Below are 19,326 nucleotides of genomic sequence, written 5' to 3'. Positions count from 1 at the left end.
TATGAAGTTCTGGCAATCTGTTTCCACTCAGGATAGAAATTTTGGCCTGTTAGTGGCCCTGCGGAGAACTTTCCAAAGTCCTTCGTTCACAGATCCCCAAAGCAAACAGTTCTCACGCAGCAGGAGGCTTTCTACCCGCCTTCATGGTCACAGGCACTGCCCAACCCTGGCTTCCCAACATTTCTTTCTCCCTTCCAGGGTCCTTCCTGAAATCGTACACAGCTACAAGACCTGACATCACTCAGACAACCCCCTCCACCGTGTACACCTTCCTCCCTGCCTCCACCAGACCCCTCCTGATGGTTTGGTCTTCATCAAAATTTCCTGGTGGGGGGTTCCACTCAGTCCTAGGGCTTCCCCTGTTAATTGGCTAGCCAATCTGATGATCAAATTTCTGCTTCTCACTGAATGCCTTGCCTCTCAAGCTGAAGCATGACCTCCCTTCCATGTGGATGTGCCCAAGATAATTTATTCTATGTGAAGTCACAGGCTAAATGCCACCTGTCATGCTGCAAAGTCAGTCTTATTCAAAGGTAATTTAAAATCTTATTTGTGCATTGTGGAGTAGAATGGAAAATTCACATGATGTTTTAAAACAGGAGAATTCAAAGGTAAGTGGCTGGGGCTGCAATTTTCTCCATCTTGGGCACAGAAGTATAAATAGCCCTGGCGATGCGCTACCGACCCTGGTAAAATGTTTGCCCCATCACCAGGACATCCGATGCCAGGAGACTTTTATTTAAGGCATGGCCATCTCCTCTAGGAAGCATGCCTGAATCTACTTCTGTCTGTCCTTTCTCTTCAAACTTCATTACAAAATAGCCAACTGCCTGGTTGGACAATTTCACTTGCATGCCCTGCCATGGATGGCCTTGAAATTAGCTTGTCCACAACTCCAAACCTACCATTTCTCATCAGCATAAACAGACCTGCTGTCCCTTGTCATTTTCCAGCTTTTCTTAATGGTGCTTCAATTTTCCCAGGCATTGGTTTGGAAACATGTTAGACATCAGCCATACGTAAATAAATAAATAGCTGCTTGTAATGTTATTATCTTGAAACTATCACATAACAAGTCCTCACTTGTTCTTTCGTGGGTAAATTGACTAGGTCTTAGTCTTATTTTTTTTTTTAAACAAATAGGCTTAATGATTTAGGGCTAGACATTTCACCCCAATTTAATAGTTCTCTATTCCCTAAGCAAGGCCATTGCCAAATCCTTCAAGTATATAGCATGGGTTCAGCAAATGCTGTATGTTAATAAAATTGATAATACACAGAATTATACACTACTGTGTGTTATATAATTAACTGCCATGTGAGTGAGAACAGAAGGCTGCAGGCAGTCAGGAGAAATAAACGACTAGATTTAGAGAAGTTCCTGACTTTGAGGCCTGCTTGTGAGACAGACAACACAGCTTCCCCAGAGCTTGTGGTTTATGCTTCTTTGGCCAGATGATGCTGATTTGAAAGAAGAATCCAGTGGAAGGAGGAGAGACAGGTGCTAGGGTGATGGCTGGTGTGGCATGAAGCCAGAGGACCTGAAATAAAAAGCAGGCACTCAAGTATTTATGCTGTGAATTAATTATAATAATATCATAATGGCTAAAACATTTATTGTGAGCTTGCTCTGTGCTGAGCAAAATGCTAAGTGCTCTACATGCATTACTTGTTTAATCCTTGCAACAGTCTTGAAAAGGACCTTTTATCATTCCAATTTTATAGGTGGGGAACTGAGCCTCGAAAGAGTAATTTTTGCAAGGTCTCAGAGCTAGTGCGTGGTGGAGTTAGGGTCTGACTCCAAAACCTGAGTGTTTCATCATGCCATTTTTCTTCCTCTTACTTAAAAGCCTGCATTATTATTTAGATTTTCTCTTTTTTTCCTCAGAGAATGTTCCAACTCCACACTCAGTAAACTCTTTAATGGTAGAGGTAGGTCTCAGAGATCTTTGAATTCTCCTCAGTGACTCACCTCATGCCTTCTGTGTAGTAAATACTTAATAAATCTTATTGATTTATCATAGAAATATTTGATAATGGATCAATGTTGAGAAAATCAGTCATTGCAGCAGGCAGAGAACTTTCTGGAAAGAACCATACAGTGCTTATCTGGTGAAGCCGGTGTACTGTCACCAGGCTTTATGCAAGTCTTTTCTCACCCACACCACTGTGTTGATTCTGTTGCCCAGAACCCTCTTTTCTCCCCTTCCCCCTTCTCTTGGTTTATTGCCTCTTGTTCTACAGGGCAGCATAAATGCCTCTTCCTCCAGGAAGGCTTCCCTGATTGCCCCCAAATTTAGAGGGTTCCACGGAATCTTATTCTTCTCCCATCACAGCACTTGTGCCACTGTATTGCAACTGCCCGTTGACGCTTTAGCTTCCCTCAACTAGAATATAAACTCATTGAGAACTAGGTTGCCCTATATACATGGTATTTACTTTTGAATAAACGCACATGCACACTACATAGATAATACACTTGCTGAATATATAATTGTTGAATGAATGAAACAGATGCAATCAGAGCCCTCCCACCCATTTCTACATCAATGTCTATATTCCCAAAATTTTCAAGGAGCAATGGAGAGACAGTGAACACAAATTTCTCTACCTCACAGTTTTGCCTAAACCAGGATTGATATTATCTCAGGATACAGTAAGGAGAGTGATGGAGAGGAGCTGAAAAAAGTGAAGAAGGCTAATAAACTCATCTAACAGTTAAGGTCGCAAAGCCCAGTTACAAGGACTTTGTGAACTTGGGCAAATTCCATGTCCTCTCAAACATTAGGTGAGAAAGTGGTGAACCACTCTACCTCCCTTGTGGGATTGTTGTAAAGATTCATTGAGATGTAAAACAGCACAGTGCTTGGCATGTAGTACATTCCCAGTAAAGCATCTGATGCTGTTAGCATTTTATTAGCATCACCTGGTGTAGAGTGTGAGAATTTTCCAAATCTACTACTGCAGAGTAACTCTGCCGGAGCACTTTATTGTCATTGGTATATTATAACACAAGGAATATATGCAATTAATTAAATGCACTAAGATGCCCAAGGCTTGGAAGCAGAGTCAGACTCTGGCAAACCCCAGCCTAGTCTAACTGACCACAAGTGTGGCATGAGCATCTGAGCTTCAATGGGACAGAGGACACATCAGGAGCCTTAGAACTCTGGCTCAGCAACATTTCTCACTGCTCAGCCTCTTTCCAGCTCAGTCCACGTGGTCACAAATTAAAACAAGTTATAAGGAACCATAAAATTTAGATGCCGATGAAATGTTCTCAAATTTTCTTCAGCCAGAAGCTTTTTATGACAGGAGGGTGGTGAGCGAGTTCCCCTCTAATTTTTTAAGCCGTGAGCGGTGACATGAACAACAAACACTGTGGGCTGTACATTCAAGAACAAAGTTAGGAACTGTGATCAAATAAATGAACAACAAAGCGAATCTGACATATTTAATGATAAATCTTATTATTGTGCTGCATCGTAATTAGACAAAATGAGAAGTTCACATAATGGCTGTAATTATTTATTCATATTACTTTCTTAGTAATCTCAAACTTTTACGGATTTTCTCTTTTTATTTTGTTAGTTCTTCTGCATTTATAAAAAGCCTTCATGACAACTGTTTTCTCCGACGCTGCATAAGATTTAAATGGGATTCTCATTGCACAAAGGCAAAATTAGGTACAAGCACACTCACACGTGTGAGAAGATACAGGTCTGGGATTTCCATGGGCTGAGTTCCCACTTCTGTAGATGCTCCTTCTGGCCTTAGTTCCTGGGACCACCTGTTTCCCCTGGTGCTGTCCAAGCTTTCTCCTGTACCTCTCATTTTCTCCCGAGGTAAGATATTCTGCATAAGAAGATCTACCTAGTCCTTTTTTCATAGAAGAATTATTAGCCTCACGTGGTGATGTTGGCTGCTATAACAAGTAGATCCCCAACTGTGTAATGTCTCAAACGTAACAGAAGTGTGTTTTTGCCGACCTATAAACCTGAGGTAGGTGTTTCTGGTTGGCAGCAGACTATTCTCCATTCAGTGATTCAGTGACCTAAGCCTGCTTCTATCTTGTGGCTCCACTATTTCCTACAGGCTTGTCTTCATCGTTTGCACTGAGCGGGCAAAAGGGGAGCACATGGATGAGATCTTTCTGCTTCTTAAAAACCTTGGCCCATTCACTGCCCCCATCGCTGTCATTAGAACTCAGCCACATAGTCACATATCCAACTTCCAGGGAACTCAGAAATGAGGTCAAGCTGTGTATTCAGGAAGAAGAAGATGCAAGTTTTGGTGTTCAGCTCATAATCTCTGCCCTTTCTGAAATCAGTGTGAAAACAAGGGAGTAGAGTCGGCAAACCAGATGGAGAACAGGGACAGGGCAGGGGCAAATAAAATGAGATACCAGGAAAACAAAACAAAACAAAACAAAAGGCAGTAAAGTTTGCTACTGGGACAACTTGGGAAATGTGAACATGGCATGTATCATAGTGTTATAGTAATGCTGGATTTCCCAAGTGTGATAATTAAGTTGTGGTGATGGAAGAGAATGACCTTATTCTTAAATGATACCTGCAGAAATGTTCAGGGATAAAGTGTCACGATGGCTTCAACTTTCTCCCAAATGCTCCCTCAAGTGCACATACACCCACACGCACACATACAGAGAGAGAGGGACCACACAAGGCAGAGGGAACAGCACGGATGAAAGCTCTCTAGTTGGAAAGAGCGTGGCATGTGTGACTAATAGAGACCAAGTGAGTGTGTATGATGAGATCAGAGAGACGAACAAGGACCAGTCCTTGTAGGACCTTGCAAGCCGTGTTAGTGCGTTTGGCCTTTATCCTACATGAACCGGGAAGCCATGGGTAGCTTATGAGTGAGTGTTGGGGGTGGTGGGCGGCATAGTCCCTGTAGCTGCGCAGTGGAGAAGGCATTATAGTACAAGCTTCAGGGGACCAGCTAGGAGACTGCTGCAGCCATCCCGAGAGATGACAGCAGAAGGAGAAAGGGGATGGAGTCAAGAATCCTTAAGTCACAAATTTGGTAAAATTTGGTGTTTGATTTAAGATGCCAAAGTCATGGGATTGAAGTTGACAAGAACTGGCTAGGTGATGGCATCATCAGGTGAGGGAGAATGCCAAGAGGAAACAGCTGTAAGGAACATGGTGAGTTCAGATGGGGACATGATGGGCTTGGGGTGCCAGGTGGAACTGTCCAGCAGGGGCTAAATAAACGAGTCTGAAACTTAGGAGGTAGCCTGGACTTAAATAGAGACTTGCAAGCACTAAACAATTAGATTTAGATTTGAGCGACAACCATAAAGCAACCGGAAGTGCCCCAGGCTCCCGAGCTGAGGTGGAGGGGCAAGTGGGCCTCAGCCACACCCCTCTGACATCTATGTCCAGCCCAGCCATGACTGAGCCACCACCAGAAGCCCCCTGGGCTCCCCTGCCAGAATGAGGGGGGTGCCACAGCCCTCGACCACACCCCCTCCATCCTTTTTCATCCTTCCTCACTATCTCTCTCCCCCTCCCCCAACTGCTCTGCAACATCTTAGAATGTAAAATAATAATAATAATAATAACAATAAATAAATAAATTTTAAGCATTTTTTAAAAAGATAGAGACGAGGCCGTGTCAATGCATAAAGCACACCATCATTTAAGGAGGGATCGGAGAAAGCAAAGTCTGCTTCTGACACAGAAAAGAAAAGGTCAGAGAGAGAAGAAAATAGCAAGATTATGGTAAGAAGCCAAGGGGGTAGTGAGATTCTGGAACGGTCAAATGCTCAAAGCATCACCTGTAGATAATGAAGAATGCCCACAGACTGTAGTAGTTAAGGTTATCACTGGGGACCTCAGTGACAATAGTTCCAGCACAGTGATGGGGCTGAAGTCAGAAACCAGTGAAGATTCTGGAACGGTCAAATGCTCAAAGCATCACCTGTAGATAATGAAGAATGCCCACAGACTGTAGAAGTTAAGGTTATCACTGGGGACCTCAGTGACAATAGTTCCAGCACAGTGATGGGGCTGAAGTCAGAAACCAGTGAAGATTCTGGAACGGTCAAATGCTCAAAGCATCACCTGTAGATAATGAAGAGTGCCCACAGACTGTAGTAGTTAAGGTTATCACTGGGGACCTCAGTGACAATAGTTCCAGCACAGTGATGGGGCTGAAGTCAGAAACCAGTGACATGAAGGTATGGAAAGAGGAGACCATGGGTGTAAGTCACTCTTGTGGGGAGTTTGGATGACAGAAGATGGAGAGATATTCCCCAGTGGCCATGGGGATTTTGGTCTCAAGTGGAGGCATTCATCCCATTACTCATTCATCATATCTGTCTTGAGTGTGTTTTATGTGCCAGTCACTAAACAGACACATAAATATTGAAAGCAGTGTCCTGCTCTCAAGAAGCTTGTGCTCTGAAGTGATTTTCAAACTTCATTCCACGGAACCCTGGGTTCTAGAGACACCAGCCAGGGAGGGGACCAAAGGGAAGGCTGAGTTGTTGGGCTCTGGGACTCCTGTCCCTCCCCATATCACTGTACTTTTCTTTCTCATGGGCTTCCACATTCAAAATATTCTTCACAAAAATACAGTCTGTTGCTAAGGAAAGAAGTTTGTCAGGTAGTGCTCTGCAGGATGCAGCATTCTGGACTGGGGGTTGGCAAACTTTTTGTCTGTAAAGAGCCAAAAGTAATTATTTCTGACTTTGTAGGCCATGTGGTCTCTGTCACAACTACTCTGCCATTGTGAGGGAAAAATAGCCACAGAGAATATTCATGGGTGTGGCTCTGTTCCAATAAATCTTTATTTACAACAACAGGAGGCGAATTGTGGTTTGCACCCGTCCTAAATGTTGATGAGGTGCAGCAGGACTTTTTCAGCCTGTTAGTTTTGAAAGTATTTCTGTAAGCCATAGCATGTCATTAAAGAGTAACTGTGTTCTGACCCATCTAATTTTGCTTAGTTCCCAGTATTCTCTCACCCTCGGCTGCCAACTTTGATGTCTCCCCATCTGGAGTGTGGGTCACTTCCTATTCCCCATTGGAGACTGCTCAGATTAGTCTTTTTCTCAACCCAACCACCCATATTTATCTTCTTAACCTGCTCTCCATTTTACTTTTCCTCTCAATTTAAAAGAAAATAAGTTTTTAAAAAAATTATCCCTCAAACCAGGCAAAAACAACCCTTAAAAATGTTGGCTGAAGACCCATTCCCCTCATCAAAAGACCACAGTCACGGAATGAGTTTTTATTAATGGTACTTTGGGGAAACATTGGCCTTGAAAATTCTGAAGTTAGGAGCCCATGTCACACCAGAAATTGGGAAACAGAAAAACAGGGCTCTGTGGGCGAGGCCCTGCCCAGGAGGGAGGCTGCGGCTCCCTTGGAAACAAATCGGAGGCATTAGGAAACCTATGGCCGCTATCTCAGGTCCGAGCAGAGCTGGATGCTCTCTGGAGATGGGTAATAAAATGGTGCAAGTCCGGGGGAAGGAGGCCTTCCACATGCAGAAAGGAAACACCTTGTTGCCGTGTTTTGGAAAGTAGAGGAAGGGAGGACGGGAGAGAGGGTGAAGGAGTCCAGGGATCTGCCATTTGGATTGGGCTGTAGGGCATGAAGCCCCTGGGCCTGGCTTGTGCCAGCTACACAGGCTGGGGATGGGGGCCTTTGCCCACAATTTCTTCCTCACTGGCCTGGAACAGATAACTGATATTCCTCTGTTGGAATGTCCCTAGGAATGTCTTGATAAAATGATAAACTGCAAAACAAAAGCTGAGTCTTGAGAGTGCCAGAACCTGCCCCAGGAACCTTCCTGTGACAGATAGCTTGAGAACAGCAATGATCTTGGTAGAGGGAGGTGAGCAGACAGCAAAGGCTTCCCGATTATGTAGCAGGACCAGCTAGAGGGGAGGTGAAAAGAGGAAACTAGATAGAGGAGAAGGATGAGGGGGAAAAAGGTCACCAAGGCACTTTTCTCAAGGGCCAAAGAAGTAGGTAAGAGGCCGGGAAGGTCACATTCAATTCTTAGGCCTCCAGCCTCTGTTACTGCCATGCCCGGCGACTCCTCCACGTTCACTATGTGAGCAATGATCTCTGGCCTTATTACAGTGCACATTACCACCCACACCACACAGTCTCCTTCAGGAAGGACCCCTGGTGTTTGCCGTTTTCACATGTGTGGCTGGGGATTCTGAGAACCACCGCCTCACAAGCCACTGCGACCACCTTTGGGGAACAAGCCCTTGCAACACAGCAGACTTCCTTTGGTTCACTGAATGAAGGTATCTGGGTCTGGGGATTCTGAGTGTGAGCCGCCATTCAACAGAGGGGAAAAATACTGCCTCTCTCTAAAAATATTGTGACTTCTAACACGTCATGTTTTATAATGTTGTTTTTCATTTGATCCTCAGGACTCATGCCTCAAGCAAGGCATGAATTACCATCCCCATTCTACAGATGAGGCACTGAGCTTCCTGTGAACATTTCCCAAGGTCACATGGCTAATAAATGATGGGGCAGGGACTGGGAACTGATCCTTCCAACTCCTCACCCGTTGTCCTTTCTCTACATCCCTTGCTTCTCATCCTGTTTACTGGAACCCTCATGATTGGCACACAGAGGCCACAGAGTTAGCAGTTTGGCTGACTTGGGTTGCAACTGGCCCCATGACTTTTAAACTTATCAGCATTTCGTGTTAAGGCAGCAGTAGCAGGTTAGAATCACGAACATTCTTTGGCTCTAGCCAACATGTGCTAAATCAGAACCTTTGAGGGTGGGTCCTGAGAAGCTACAGTTTTACAAAAACTCTCCAGGTGGTATTAATGTTCAAAGGTTTGGGAACCAATGCGATAAAGTAAGGAAAGCAACCACAGGGACTACCTCGTTCAAAATCAACTCTCAACTATTCCTGGACTCATTACCCAGGGAATGGATTACTCATTGTTTAGAATCTGCCCTCACTTCCACTCCCATTCTCAATTCTACATTTTTCCTTTTTTTATTTTTATTTTTTGATTCCTTAGCAACATTTCTTAAGGGAGATCTCTTAAGAGAGAGACAACACAATTTAAGTTAGTCTTGCAATTTGGGAGTGCCTCCAATGGTTTTTGTATAAGCAGATTGAAATTCTCTCCCTCACCCCCAAACCATAGGCAATCTGTCAGAAACCTTAGAGGGTAAGAATATGGTTTTGAAGCCTGATTAAAAAAAAAAAAAAAAATCCTGACTTTAGCAAACTGCAGTGGATGCTTCAAACACACACCTGGCATGATTGCTCACTCTGTGAAGGTTCTGCATGGAAAAGTTCAACCCGTTCTCAAAATAGAATCTAGAAATACAAAGGAATCAGTAATAGCCTCACGTATTTGTACACAACAGTGTAGGTTCTGGTATTTTTATTACCAACCAGAAAAGGCTTGTCACAGTGAGCCATCTGCTCGAGTCACTGCCTGGCTGCAATGGCCATGGCTTTAGAGAAGGAACACTGAAATCAAAGCTCCGGCTCATGGAAGAGTCACAGAGCCGAGAGACAACTGTGACCTGTGACTAACATCCTTCAGTATCCTGAAGGACTCAGTCATATTCTACCTCAGGAAAACTCACCTACACGTTTGGATCCTTAAAGAGAACACATGACTGTGACATCAGGTGGAAGCTATTATATTTGTTCTCGTGGAGATGGTTCAATATTTCAAAGTAGTCTCTGCAGTCCCATTAAAATTACAGACTTTTTTTCTCCCTCCTGCTGCTTTTCCTCATTCTAATACAGGCTTCCGAAAGAAAATAAAAAGTGAGTGAGCTAGCATGGGATTTTTCTCCACAGAGTCAAAGAAATCCTGACTCTGATTATTGGCCTTACATCCAAGGAATCATCTTATTTTTTCCTATTCTTTTTTTTTTTTAAATCAATGTACAAAAGCCTTTCATGCGGATAGAAAATTTTCTGAATCTGAGGTTATTATTTGACTACCAAGTTAATAAAATGTTTTAAACTCTTACTCCACATCTAATCCTGACACCAGAGGTTCAGGAAGCAGAAAGTCTCAGCAAGTCTTTGCTTTCTGTCTCCTGACCCTCTGTTGTCAGAGGCTCTCCTGGCACAGGCTATAGCAATGGAGATCTAGAGCCTAAAATAAAGGCTGAAAGAAAACAGAATTTTGTTAAAACAAACAAACAAACAAACAAAAAACTAATTCAACCAGCACCAAGGAGAAAGGTGGTATTTGGACCTGAGGGTCACCAAAGAAAACAGATTAGGGAAAAGTTATTTTGAGACCTGGAAACAATGATGAGTAGGTCAAGAAAAGAAAAAAAAAAGTAGAGAGTGAGATTTCAATAGATAAAGAAGAATAAAAAATGGCTGGTGCTAACAAGGGTATAAGTCAAGCTCTTGCCGATCCAGTCTTCCATGGAGAAGAGCAGTGACGATCTCAGAGGGTCTCTATCCATCGTGTAAATGTTACTTGGCATTCGTACTGCATAAATCAAGGACAAAATAGATGGGGAAATGTAACAGCTACTTTTCTAGAAAACTATTCCAGATTTGTGGGAGGAGGTCAAAGAGCAAACAGAGAGTAGGCCCACTTCAGGGAAATGGCCAGCCCTGGATTAGAGAACAAATCACTGACAGAATCTTTTCTCGAGCCAAAACTGGAGCCAGGCTCAGAACTCCAACTTGAAGAAGGCTGGGCTGAGACCAGTAGCATACCTGTTGTTTCCTGTGCTTATCCAGGTCACCACAGCTAGAGGTGACCAGGAGCAATGTACATTTATGTGGCTATATCCCTGAATCTTTTATATGGGCAGAGTTTCTATTTATTTTCCTTTGGGGGGAAAAAAAATCCAAAGTCTATTCCAAGCCAAGTGCCAGATTTAATCTTTTGTTATTATTATTATTTCTTTGCGGTAATCATCAAGAAGCAAAAGATTAGAAGTGTAAAATATCAATTGTACAATTTTAACTGTTTTCAAAGGAAGAAAAAATAAATGTCAGGTCTAACAAGGTCATGAGTCCCTTTGGCAAGTAATTGTCTCCACACGCCTCTTTTGATGTATCGAAACTGAAGTAGATTGTTAATGCCTTTCATTTGCAGAGGAGAACTCATGCCTCTGCAACATTATATAGTTTAGAGTCTAAAGCAAGCCCGCAGGCATTAGTCACCCTTTCTGGGTAATCATCTAAAAATAGGGATGGCCTTTCCAGCTACCCTTTGTAGAATGCTGAAAATGGGGTAACAGAGGTGCCTTCTATGTCCATTTTAAAGACTCTCCCTGGCACTATTTCTTTTCTCCTCCAAACTTTCATGTTTTGTGAGAAGGAAGAAACTGATATTAAAGGTTAAGAAAATTGAGCTCTGTTTCCCAGCTTGTGTCTTAATCAAAGCTCCTTGGTTCTATGTAAACAGAAACCTACTAAGACCAAAATAAAACAGAGGGAGTTTATTATAGGGGTGCAGGAATGGAACATCAAGAAAGAAAGTAAGAGAGGGACACGAATGGGTTCATTGGAACCAGCAGGTGGAAAGCCATTGTGGACCAAGGTTACTATCTACAGCACGCCACATTCTCTTGTGTCTGCACCTATCTGTAATAGATTCATCCTTCTCCTTTGACCAGATGTTTTCACATGTCATGGCCGAAGATGGCTGCTCTGTAGCTCTCCAGTTCAAGTAACCATCAGAGACTGATTAGTGCCTCTTAGAATCAGTTCTGTATTCCCTGGAGAGAAAATAGTGATGGGCTGAGGTGAGGATCAGTGTCTGCCTCTGTTCCAATAACTAGGACAAAGAAACAGAGTTGTATGGTACAAACATGGCGTCAGAATCCACCAATGTAACATCCAGTAATACAGTAAAAATAGGGGGGGGTGGCTACGGGGTAGGTAGACACCTCAAAATGCATGTAATACAACCTATCACTAACTTTTTCCTCTTGACAGAAAATGTTAAGACCTATTTGTGCCAAATAAGTTTAAGAAGCCCTGATCTCTAGTCAAGAAAAAGGGACCAACCCAGACAAGAAAATACAAGATTCAGGCGGTGTAGTATTATGATTGAAATAACCATAGAGCAGGGTCTCCCAACCTCAGTACTCTTAACATTTTGGGGCTAAATAATTCTTTGCTATGGGCCTGGGGTGGAGGTGGGCACATTGTCCTACGCATTCTAGGATGTGCAGAATTTCCTTGGCCTCTACACATTAAATGCCAATAGCACCCTGTTTCCATGCCAGTTACGACAACCAAAAAAGTCCTCTGGGGAGAGGGCAAAATTGCTTCCTATTGGGAGCCACTACATGGAGCAATATGAAATCACAGAAGGGGAAACCAAAACCAGACCTGGAGATCCAGGAAGCTACCTGGAGAAGATATGCTAGAACAGAATGTTGAAGTTTTGAGAGGCAAGTGGGAATTAGCTACAAGCAGAAGGGCTGGTGGGTTGGGAAATGGCAGAGGGAACACATATTTTCTAATTCATGGTTCAATGTTTTGTTCACTACATCAGTGTTTTCAGAAGTGTGTAACTCAGGACATTAGTCCTTCAAAGTCCTGCTAGACATTGAGTGAATAGAGAGTTCTGTGGTCAACAATTTAGAATCTCCTCTTGTAGGTTCTAATACATTTTATTTTGCACAATACGTTTTAGTACAGTAATGGCTCTGAAAAGACCTGGGACAAAGCAATCTTTTTAAGTTTGTAGCACTCTTTTAAAAAGTGTAGGCTTTGGAAAGACAGTCCTTTGATCTGAATCCTGATTCCTCCACTTACCAGCTTTTTGTTGAAAAAGTTATTTAACCTGTCAAAAGCTTGGACTGCTTATCTTTGTAAAGAAGATTACCATAGGGCCGGCTGGTTAGCTCAGCTGGTTAGAGCCCAGTCTTATAACATCAAGGTCAAGGGTTCGTATACCCATACTGACCAGCCACTCAACAAAAACAAAAGATGATCATAACAGGACCTACCTCATATGGTTGCTGAAAGGACAAAATGAGAGAATACATCTAAGGTACCTAGCACACTTCCTGTCTTATAAGAAGTTTCAACAAGTGCTGTATGTTTTAAACATGATATTTTCCAAAAGATTTTGACCACAGACTTAAGATTTTATCCTGAGAAACACATATTTAGAATTCTCTGCAGAACACCATGAGTTACTTACCTACCAGAGTCTAATTTTACTTATTTGTAACCCACAGAACCTGTGTGGCTCCCTGTAAGGTCATGAGGATGGGATAGAACAGAACACAACTGGAGAAGGGAAAGAATATTGCATGGCCTATGGCAGATGCATGAAGAACGCACCCAACAGTTGTTCTAGGATTCCTCCTGGCTAACAGAATCCTGGTTTTGCTCAAGGAAGCACTTTTTCCTGCCTCAAGAACTAGATCATGGCTGTTCTAAGCCAATCTTAGCACTCTTTCACTTAGCCTTCTCCCTAGTTTCACCTGTATCTAAGAGTGACTGTGAAACTCAGTTCAGTCTACTAATATACATGCAAAAGTCTGCTGAGGGTCTTTCATGAAATAATATATATATATATATATATATATATATTTATAAAAGATGCAAATGAATCAAGAGAGCTTGCTGGTGCTGTTCTTTCTTTCTGCCTTGAGCACAGATGTGATGTCTGGAGATGGAGCTTCCTTCCACCTTGACAGTGAGGCCATGAGCATGAGAACACAATACCAGCAATTGAGGATGGTGAAATAAGTAGAAAGATTCTCAATCTTTAATGACCTTGTTGAGCAGATGAACTATCTCAGGAACTGCCTGCTTGTAGGCTTCGTGTTAGGTGAGATAATAAATGACTTTATTGTCTCAGCCCCTGTTCATCTGGTATTCTATCACTAATGGACAAAAGCATTCTAACTAATACAAGACCCATATGAGAGCTAATTATTATACCTTTTCTCTGGGAATTCCATTTATCCAAAGTTGTGTGTCTGTAAATTATGGCTGGACAATTGCGAATTCTTGATAGAGTGCTTGAGAAATCCTAGGAGTGCTTAATATGTATGGATATAAGAAGAAGGAAATACTGCATCTTCCAAGAAAGTCTGAAAAACCAAGAAAAAGTAATTTTCTCCTTATTCTTTTTCTCCACATCGTCTGTTTCTTCTCTGTGATTTTCTGAAGCCAAGAACGATTGTGCCAAATTATATATATAGTCTAATTGCTGTTTTCTCTGAATTTTTCAGGAAAATTTTTATTTATACTAGCTTTTCTCCATGCAAGTGACTTCTCAAGCTGCATGCTCACTGACACAAGGTGTATACTTGCAGAGGAGGTTCCACTCCACAGGAGGTGTGTTTGTGAATCAGAGATGGAAGCAGAACTGCATATAAAATAGAAAATTTCCTTGTTTTGTCTATAAAATTGAATTTCCTAAATTTCATATATTGCTGGAGTCAGTACATTGGTATTTTGTTAAGGATTTTATACCCATGTTTGTAAGAGATATTATTGTCTTGTTTTCTTTTCTTATGATGTCTTTGTATATGGCTTTGGTATCTGGGTTATACTAGCCTTAAAAATGAGCTTGGAACTGTTTCCTTCTCTTTTATTTTTGGAAGAATTTGTGAAGAGTTGGTATTAATTTTTCCTTAAATGTTGAATAGAATTGAGGAGTGAAGCCACTAGGGCCTGGGCTTATCATATAGGTAGCTTTGTAAAAAAATATTAATTCAGTATATTCACCTATTACAGCTCTATTCAGATTGTCCACTTCTTCTTGAGTCTGTCTTACTTATTTCTGTCTTCCTAGTAATTTGTCCATTTCATCTAAGTTGCATAATTTATCAACATGCAATTGTTAATAGTATTTCTTTATAATTGTTTTTACTTCTCTAAGGGTGGTAATGATGTTCTCTCTTTTGTTTCTGATTCTAGTAATCTGAACTTTCTTTCTTTTTCTTAGTCAACCTAGCTGAGGACTTGTCAATTTTGTTGAAATTTTCAAAAAACCAGGTTTTAGTCATATTGTTTTTCTATGCTCTATTTCACTTGTTTCCACCCTAATCTTTGATATTTCCTTTCTTCTGCTTTCTGTAGCTTTACTCTTCTTTTTCCCAGGGTTTTAAGGCAGAAAGTTAATTTATTGATTTAAGATTTTTATTCTCTCCTAATATAGACATTTATAACTATACATTTCCCTCTGAGCACTGCTTTCATTGCATCCCATAAGTTTTGGTATGTTGTACCTTCATTTTCATTCACCTCAAAGTATTTTATAATTTTCCTTTTCATTTCTTCTTTGAATCACTGGTTATTTAGGAATGTGTTGATTAATTTCCATATATCTGGGATCTTCTGAATTTTTTTCTGTTATTGATTTCTAATTTCATCCAACATATGGTTTTTCCTGGAGAACATTCCCTACACACTTGAAAAGAATGTGTATTCTGTTGTGGCTGGGTGAAGTGTTCTCTAGATGTCTGTTAAGTCTAGCTATTTCATAGTGTTGTTACAAGGCTTCTATATCCTTGTCAATATTCTGCCTAGTTGTTCTATCTATTATTAAATGTGGGGTATTAAAATTTCCAACAATTATTGTTAAATTGTCTATTTATCCCTTGGTTTTGTCAGTTTTTACATTATGTATTTGGTGCTTTATTATTAGGTTCAGATATATTGGTAATTGTCATATCTGCCTGATGGATTGACCCTTTTATCAATATAAACTGTCCTTTAGCTCTAATAAAATTTTGTTTTAAAGTCTTTTTTCCCCCTGATATTGGTATAGCCACTCTAGCTTTCTTGTGGTTGCAGTTTGCATATCTCTTTTTTTTTCTTTTCTTTTCACTTTCATATTTTCAATCTATTTGTATTTTTGAATCTTTAGTGTACCTCCTGTACATACCACATAGTTGGATCTTATTTTTTAGCCAGTTTGATAATCTCTGCCTTTTGATTTAATTATCTAATCAATTTATGTTTTGTATTATTATTGATATAATTAGATTTATGTCTGGCATTTTACTTTTTGTTTCCTATGTGTCTCATATCTTTTTGTTTCTGTATTTCCTTCTCTGCTTTCTTTTACACTAAGTGAATATTCTCTAATGAAGCATGTAAATTTATTTAATTTTTTTCACTTTTTAAAGCTTCAGGTTTATACTAGCTTAATTCTAGTGATACATAAAAATGTTATTTATGCATATATCTCATTTTCCTTTTCTCCCTTTTTTTGGCATTATTTTTATACATATTGCATCTATTAAAGTTATGAACCCAACAATACATTCTTATAATTATTGCTTTACCATCTGTAGTCATTTCCTTTGCCCAATACAGCTTCGCTACCACCCATGTCCTTTTACTGTTATTGGCAAATACATTACCAATATGTTACATTTCTGTATGTTATAGACCCAACAATATGTTATATACATTTTATTTGTATAATTGTTTTTTGAATCGGTTAAGAGAAGATAGGAAAATATTTAATATAATTACTGTCTCATAATTACATAATTACCTTTATCAGTGCACTTTTGTGTGTGTGCATGTGTGTGTATGTTCATGTGTGTGTGTATTTGAATTACCATCAGGGTCACTTGCATTCAGTGTAAAGAACTTCCTTTAGTATTTTGTATAAAGTGGGTTTGCTAGCTACAAATTTCTCTCTGGTTTGGTTTATTTTGGAGTATCTTTATTTTGCCTTCATTTTTGAAAAATGGTTTGGCTGAATATAAGATTCTTGGTTGACAACTTTTTTCCTTGAGCACTTTGAATATGATATCCCATTGCTTCCTGTCCTCCACTGTTTCTGCTAAGAAGTAAGCTGTTAATCTTATTTGTGGTTTCTTTGTAAGGAAGGCATCAGTTTTGTCTCATTACTTTCAAGATGTTTTCCTTGCCTTTGACTTTCAACATATTTACTATGATTTATCACTTTGTGTATATCTTACTTGATGTTCATTGAGCTTCCTGGATGTGTAGTTATATTTTTCAATAAATTTGGAAAGTTTGGGGCCATTATTTTTTCAAATAATTTTCTGCTTCTTCATCACTACTCCTCTTCTGGTACTTCCATTACACCTGGGTTGGGGTACTTAATGCTATCCCACATTTTTATGAGGATCTGTTCATCTTCCTTTTTTATTTTTTCTCTCTGTCCTTTGGATTGCATGATATCTATCAAATTATCTTCCCAGTTTGCTAATTCTTTCTTCCACCAATTCAAATCTAGCAAATTTTTCATTTCAGGAATTGCACTTTCCAACTCGAGAATTTCCATTTGGTTCTTGATTATACTTTCTACTCCTTATTGATATTTCCTATTTGGTTCAACATTGTCATCATTCCTTCCTTTACTTTTTAAATCATGATTTTCTTTAGTTCTTTGAACATATGTATACTGGCTACTTTGAAGTCTTTTTTCTGTTAAGTGCAACATCTGCTGTCTCTCCCAGATAGTTTCTGTTGCCTTCTGTCTCTGTCTTTCTCCTTTGCGCCCCACCCCCCCTCCCCAGTATATCAATCACATTTTGTTGGTGGTGGTGGTACTTTGAATGTCTCTAATTTTTTGTTGGAAACTGAACATTTTAGGTAATATATTGTAGCAACTCTGGGTACTCCCATTTATCAGGACTGTTATTGTTAGTTGTTTATTTGCTTGTTCATTTGTTTTAAAATTGGCTGAATTTTGTTAGGGAAATTCATCTCCCTCTCACCCCACCCCAGCAGTGTTAAGCCTCTGATGTTGCTCCTCAGGGAGGCACAGCTTTGGGTATGTCCAAAGTCACCCTGGGATGACAGTGGTTTTCCAGGGCACTCTTCATCTCTATCCCTGGTCACATCCAGCTGTTAGGCTGTATTAATTACTGGCTGATTGTTCCATTGTTTTCAATGATACCCTTGAGCATAAATGCTCTACGGACAAATCCAGTTGAAATGGGCTCACTTGGAGAAACAGTTCCTGAAATCAGTCTTTGATATTTGTTCTGACCCCAAGAGGGCTCCTCCCCACTATCTCTTTTCTTGGTTCTCTCCCACTAAATAGCTAGCCTGCAGTTTAGCCTGTATAATCTTTGAATCTAGGAATCTTCTCTCAATTGCCTTTAACTATCACCTCCACTGATTTTGAGAGCACCATTAGACCTCAATTTATTCACACTCTGTTTCAAACAAAGTTGATTCCTTTGGGTAGAGACTAGGAGCTATCTGTTGTATTGCCTGTTTCTGTCCCAGGCAGAATCTCTGAACCAGGACTTGGGAGCTGGGACTGGAGATAGCACCATGCTTTGTGCTGAGTAACGCCCCTACTTCAGTAGCTCAATGAAGAGGGTGCACTAGCCTGAGGTCTTCTCAGCTTGTTTCTCCTGGCATGGAACTCCCACCTCACGAGAAAAGGTGGATTAGTCCATTTTTGTTGCTTATAACAAAATACCTGAAACTGGGTAATTTGTAAAGAAACAATATTTATTGCTTACAGTTTCAGAGGGTGGGAAGTCCAAAGTCCAGGGAACACTAATGGTGAGGGCCTTCTTTGGTGGTGATTTCAGCAACACAGGATCTCAGATGGCAAGTATGGCAGAGCAGAGAGAGAGCTAACTCTTCACTCCTCCTTTTGAAGTCCTCAGAACCACATCCATGACCACTATCTACTTACCAATCCATTTACTAGGTCATGGTCCTCACAATCCATTCACCTCTTCAAGGCCCCACCTTTCAATTATCATAATAGGATTTCCCACCCTCATAACACTGTCACAGTGGGGACCAAGCCTCCAACACATTAAACTTTGGGGAGACGCAATTCAATCCATAATACAAAGCAAAGGTGATTAGGACCCCAGTATTCTCAGCACACTATGTCCAAGCTAGACACCCCATTCTGTGAGAGGGGCATGGGCAGAAGAAGGGCACTTCCCATCCCTTGACCACACTCACTCAGGACTTAGCTTCAGTGACAGGTAGCTGGGGGCAGAATAAAAAATTTTGATGTCCTGCTCCTTCTGGGAAGAAAACCCAGGACCAGGAGCTGGGAGTAGAGGGTTCCCTGTGTTCTTGACTGCACCAGTCTGGAGTGGGGTTTCCAACTCACTGACCTGTGACGGGGAATAGAGGGGGTGGTCTTGGTTCAATTGCCATGGACTCATTTTTCTTACTGAATTATCATAGATTGCTTTGAATAGTTGTTTCTTCATTTGCTACATGCTTTTAGGACCATTTTTAGAGGTTTTAAATTGTTCTTTAAAATAATTTCCACCAGTTTGACTAGGGATGGGGTTCACAAAGCTCCTCACAGTTGTTCCAGAAATCAATCACATTGTCTGCATTTCAGATCTTTGTATTTGATGGTTTTAGGTC

The sequence above is a fragment of the Cynocephalus volans genome, chromosome 2 (assembly GCF_027409185.1).
Source record: "Cynocephalus volans isolate mCynVol1 chromosome 2, mCynVol1.pri, whole genome shotgun sequence".
Taxonomy (NCBI): Eukaryota; Metazoa; Chordata; class Mammalia; order Dermoptera; family Cynocephalidae; genus Cynocephalus; species Cynocephalus volans.
The sequence above is the reverse complement of the archived record's forward strand: the minus strand, read 5'-3'. Positions refer to the sequence as shown.